The sequence below is a fragment of the Microtus pennsylvanicus genome, chromosome 12 (genome assembly GCF_037038515.1).
Source record: "Microtus pennsylvanicus isolate mMicPen1 chromosome 12, mMicPen1.hap1, whole genome shotgun sequence".
Lineage (NCBI taxonomy): Eukaryota > Metazoa > Chordata > Mammalia > Rodentia > Cricetidae > Microtus > Microtus pennsylvanicus.
The window spans coordinates 76,532,622-76,538,838 of record NC_134590.1 but is presented as its reverse complement, the minus strand read 5'-3'; the positions used below and the strand labels follow the sequence as shown (position 1 = coordinate 76,538,838).

The 6,217-nt window shown below is 42.6% G+C and overlaps 1 pseudogene; it reads right to left on the bottom strand.

The window, feature by feature from the left end:
• Positions 1 to 2,285: 2,285 nt before the first annotated feature.
• Positions 2,286 to 3,389, bottom strand: LOC142833146 (cofilin-1 pseudogene; annotated as a pseudogene).
• Between the last annotated feature and the right edge of the window lie 2,828 nt (positions 3,390 to 6,217).

The window sequence follows — 6,217 nt, the reverse complement described above, 5'->3', positions numbered from 1 at the left end:
CCAGTGTTCCTTTCACTGTGTCCCCCCAATGGAAATATTTCTTCAAAGAGACAAACACTGAGAAGAATGTGAGAAGAACAGAGGTATGTGCAGAACATGGGGGATGATTACAGTCAGGGTGTACTCTGAGAACTCATTCGTCTTCACTCCACTCCATGTGCGCTGCTGCAAGTCTCTGGCATCTCACCGTGGTGCCTCAGGCTCACAGCTGGAGAGCCCAGCAGACTGACATGTTGATTTTAGGATTCTCAGTTCCTATCAGCACAGCAAGCGCTGCTTGGCAACTGCTCAGTGAGACACAAGCATCTGCTGCCCTTGCCTTTCTCTCTCTTCCTTCTCTATAGTCTGGGCACCTGGCTCTCTGTGGCTTCATCAAGACCCTTTTAAATGCAAAGAAACAGCTACTTCAAGTCAGTCTTTGTCTTAGGGTTTCTGTTGCTGTGACAAAACACCATGGCCAGAAAGCAAGTTGGGAAGGAAAGGATTTATTGGGCTTATACTTCTACATTGTCGTCCTTCACTGAAGGAAGCCAGAATAGGAATTCAAACAGGGCAGAGACCGGGAGCCAGAAGCTGAAGCAGAGCATGGAGATTTGCTGCTTACTAGCTTGCTCTACTATGCTTTTCTCAGCCCAATTTCTTATAGAACCCAGGGTCAGGGATGGAGTCACCCACAATTGGCTGGGCTCTCCTCCATTGGTCACTAATTAAGAATCTTCTGCAGGCAAATCCTCACTTGAGGCTCTGATGACTCTAACTTATGTCAAGTTGGCATAAAACTAGCCAGGGCAGTCTTTTTCCAGAATACCAGTTGGAACCCAAAGAGTTGGTTTAGAGCAACCTCAGTACCCTATGGCTTATCACCAACCGGGGCCGACATGTGGCTTGATGTTCCCTTCCTTTCCCCCTATGTTCCATGGCTTGACTTAACTCTGTAAGCCAAGGTAGAATGATTGAGATTGATAGACAGACACACAGACAGAGATTGAGAGTCACACACACAGAGATAGACTCAGAGAAGAGAGACACAGAAAAAGGCAGGCACACACACACACACACACACACACACACACACACACACACACACACACACACACAGAAGGAGGGAGGGAGGAGACAGACATGACATTGAATTTTCCCCAATCTGACACATGGCTCTGATGTGGGATTCCCCCTTGTATGCTATGAATATGTTTTTATTGCCATTGATTAATAAAGAAGCTGCTGTTTCAGCCAATGACTTAGCAGAATAGGGCAAGGCAGGAATTCCAAGCAGATAGATGAGGAGAGAGTAGGCAGAGTCAGCAAGAAGCCATGTAGTCCCTCTGAAGACAGATGCTGGATGGAACTTTACCTGGTAAGTAATATATAGATTATTAGAAACGAGTTAGTTTAAGATATAAGAGCTAGCCAGAAATATGCTTAAATTTTTGACCAATCAGTGCTTTAAACAATATAGTTTTTGTGTGATTATTTCAGGTATTCTGGGAATGCAGAATACCCTTCTGTCCACAAATTGGCACACCAATGTGGTTAACTGTATCCACGTAAAACCTGAGAAAGCTTAAAAATGAATTTTAGATACAAAAGAACAGAGTTAAGCATGGCCCTTTGGTAGCAACATTTTCTTGGGTGGGCTCTGTTTGCTAGAAGCAAGCAGAGGCATGATTGCTTTAAGAGAAGTCTTCCTGATTCAGTGTAGCAGAAAAAAAACACCCACCACAGTTTTAAAATGGTGGCTTCCTGGGCTGTGTTGCCAGCATGAACCCTGGCTCTTTAAGGAGATTGAGCATTTAAATGGGCTTTGTGAGCAGCGTTTTATAAACTGCTTAATGGTGTGACATAGACCTGCTGTATACATGGAACTGGAGTGGTGTTCATGGCTCACAGAGGTAGTGAACAGACCTCCACCATGTTGGACTGGGTGGAGCTAAAAGACAAAGCAGCCTTGGTCCTAGCCATACCTGCTTAGCATTAAAAGAAAAGGCACTTCTGGTCGGAAAATAATTACAGATACACAATAAAGACAGATCCAGATTTAAAAAAAGACCTCTAAATGGGTGATAGTGTGGATAAATGTATGTGGGTTTGGGAGAGAGAAGAAAAAGTATAGAGAGTTAGAAAAAAAAAGTAAGTCATTTAAAAAAATAAAACAAAATCTTAAAGAGACAGAATAAACTTGTAGGAAAAGTAATAGAGTAAGGATAATAAGCCACATAAAGATGGAAAATACACTGAGAATCTGGAATATATATATATAATTGTGATATTTTCAAAATTTTTTTCCTTGTTAATTAGCCTTTTTATTGGTTTTTTGTTTTTGTTTTTTTTAAATTGAAGGTCCCTTACTGGTCCTGCTTTCATGAGTGGCTGAGAACAAGGGGAAGGGGAGGGCAACCAGCTGGCAAGGGAGGGTCATTTCCACATTTCATTTACACACAGAACTAAACAGACAAGCACAGAGTCACAATTGTGGTTAGAAGTTGGCAGCATGGATGGGGGGATAAGGAGTAGGGTGTCGTTAAAAAAATAGGTCAGGCTCCCCCCAAACTGGGTGCCTGGGAAGGGACTTGGTCTGCTTCAACCCAAGAGGAATCAGAAGATCAAAAGCAGTTTGGGAAGGCCAGAACCGTTAGGGTGGAGGGAGAAGGACGGTCCAGGGGGTGGGGGTGACATTTGGCAACTGGGGTGAAGGGATTACCCTCCCCCTGCTGGGATCCCCCCAGCCCCTCAGGTCTGGCAGGAAAGGGGCAGCCTGCAACATCCATGAGCAGGTCTGGGGCTGCTAGATGCTCCAGGCAGGGGGCTGGAGGCGGCTCACAAAGGCTTGCCCTCCAGGGAGATGACGGCACTGCCACCTAGTTTCTCTGCCAGGGTGCAGCCGTCCTTGACCTCCTCGTAGCAGTTTGCTTGTAATTCATGCTTGATTCCTGTCAGCTTCTTCTTGATGGCATCCTTGGAGCTGGCATAGATCACTTTGCTCTTAAGGGGTGCACTCTCAGGGGCCCAGAAGATGAACACCAGGTCTTCCTTCTTGCTCTCCTTGGTCTCGTAGGTGGCATCATAGAGAGCGTAGCGGCAGTCCTTGTCTGGCAGCATCTTGACAAAGGTGGTGTAGGGATCGTCCACAGTCTGCCCCACATCTCCTACCAGGATCTCCTTGCCCTCCTCCAGGATGATATTCTTCTTGTCCTCACTCAGGCAGAAAAGCACAGCCTTCTCGCGTTTCTTCACTTCTTCTGGCGTCGAAGACTTGTGCACTTTCATGTCATTGAACACCTTGATGACACCATCAGAGACAGCCACACCAGAGGCCATGTTTCCGGAAGCGAAAGGGAGACGGGGAGAGCTACAGAAGAACTAAGCCGCCGCAGCTGCTACCGGGATCCGACTGCTATTTTCAAATTTTTTGACTGTGAAGGATTTAAGTACAGAGAGACATTTCATATTGTGGGATGCTAAGTTAACCCAACATATATACTTGAAAGGTATCTTGACTTCAAAATTTGGGGTAAGGAGATGTTGCTTTGGAAAAGAGGTTCTGCTTTTGTTTTCACAGAAGATGAGAACCTGTGGATTTCTCCCAGACTAATGTGGTTTGATGGACCAAAACCCCCTGAAAGGTCGCCGTGAACACCCTCAAAATTACTTTGCTCAACAGAAAGCAGGAAGCAGTTTGGAAAGAACTACACCCAAATTCCAAAGTATAATTTATAAAAGTTTGTTTACATTTAAAAGGGGATATGCTATAGATAATAATACTTTGCATTGCTATAGATCTTGGTCTATTAATACAAATTTAAGATCAATTTTGTCATATGTATATTTCTGCTTTGATTAAGTTATTGTGTTTGTGAAACTCATATAAAAATGTAATGTATAATTAATAAATATAGGTTAATAGATAATCATCTATAATAGTCAAGTTTGTAGGCATGTTAGTTAGGTTTTCTAGATATATAGAGATATATTTCAGTTAGATAGGTATTCTTCAGATCTCTCTAAGACTAACAGAATATGACATTAAAAATGTTTTAAAAATTTAGGACTTTTTATGACAATGAGACACATCTGCTCCTGATAGTACCATTCTACTTCAAGAGGATGGTGGGCACTGAAGAGTTTCCTTCTGGAGTTTCCTAGCCATTTGGGCAAGAAACTGCTCTTGCCTGGACTGCTTGATGAATTGGACATGGAGGACCCACAGAAAAATGACTGCTGAAGTTGCCTAAAGAAGGTGAGACAGTCCTTCAGGATTCCTGCTTCATGAAAGAGTCTGCCAGACTTTCTGCTGGACACAGAAGAAAGTGACTGGCAAACTGCCAATATGGGCAGACCTATCTCTGAAATTTCCTGTTTCATGGAAGTCTGCCAGATGCTATGATCCTGTAGGCTGAAAATGGATGCTCCAATACTGCAGAAGAACTTTGAGTGATTGTCCAGGCAACAAGATGTCTCTGTCAATTCTAAAGCTTTGGAAGTTGCTTACAATGCATTTTTTGTTTACTTAAGTAATATTACATCCTTCTGGAGTCTTTGATGGAGTTGACGAATATATTTTTCCTTACTTATGATAAAAGATAAAGTAGATATAAATATTGAAACTGTAATTCTTGCTTGATACTTGTTTAATTATATGCAATTTTACTATGTTAAAGTTAAAACTTTCCTTTTTATTCACACAGAAAAAAGGATGTGATGTGGGATTTCCCTCTGTATGCTATGAATATGTTTTATTGCCATTGGTTAATAAAGAAGCTTCTGTTTCAGCCATTGACTTAGCAGAATAGGCCAAGCTGGGAATTCCAAGCAGATAGAGGAGGAGAGAGTAGGCAGAGTCAGGGAGAAGCCATGTAGATGCCAGAGAAAAAAGAGCCACCAGCAGAAACCTTACTGGTAGGCTACGAGCCTCGTGGTAAAGTATGAAATGATAGAATGGGTTAAGACATAAGAACTAGCTAGAAACATGCATAAGCTGAAAGGCCAAGCAGTGATCTAATTAATACAATTTCTGTATGGTTATTTTGGGAGTCTGGGTAGCCGGGAATGAACGAGCAGCCTCCCCCGACATGGCTCTCTTTGGGTTTATCAGTTTTGCCAGGTTTAAGTTGTCCTGTGAAGCTGTATTTTCACTCCCCTGAACTGTAATTCAAAGAGCTGAATGGCTAGTTAATTCCTTTCTACTAATGGGAAGAAAGATCTCATGGTACACACATAGCATTGGTGCTTGTAGTTTAGGATTTTCTAATGTTTTGTATTATGCTGGAACTTGGTAAGCACACTTCAAAATACATGAAACTGATAAAAAATAAATAAAAAAATAACTGTGTCTATAAAGTCCAGCTGAAATGTAGTAGTTCAGTGGTGGAGGACTTACCAGCATGTAAAATGCTCTGGTTCCATCCCTAGCATCGAAAGAAGGAAAGAAGATGAGGAGAGAAATATTCCTCAACATCACTTTTTCTTTAAATGATGAAGCTCATTTATATAGACACGTTGCATATTTTCCAGTAAATCTAGAAGCAGCCCAGAGTGTCTGGCATGCACTTCACAGAGCCTTGTAAAAATCTTTCCAGCACTTCACTGGAAACCCTTGTGGTTAAGAATAGCTACTTTAGGTTCAACTCAGCTCTGATTTTTTTTTATATAGAGAATGCAAAATGTAAGCAAAAAGGCTCTTTCCCACCATGTGAATCCCATCCTATAACCGTAGCACATAACTTACTTACTCTTCTCAGTTTCCTCTCTTCCCAATAATGCTTATTTTTGCTTTTGTTTTACTTCACCATTTAAAAGTTCTTGAAGTGGCAGAGATCAAACCCAAGGTTTCACACTTTAGGCAATCCTCCACCACTTAGGTTTCGCCATAAACATTTGTTTGAGACAGGGTCTAAGCTGCCCCAGACAGCCTTGAGTTCACTCTGTCGCCGAAATGAGCCTTGAGCTTGTGATCCACTTGCCTTGGACATCTGAGCAGCTGGGGTCATCTGCTTATTCCACGGGGCCTACCACATTGTTTGCAGTAGGGATAATGGGAGAAAGTTGACTTTCTGGGAAGTGCAGCCCTGAGAATCCTGTGCTTAGGCAAGCAACTCCCCACCATGACGAGCAGGACATCTAAACAGATCTGTTCTATGACGGCTATGGGAAGCTTGCTTGCTCTCTTGCCACCACACAAGCCATCTGGTAGTCACTGCTTCAGCAGTAAGCACTTTGA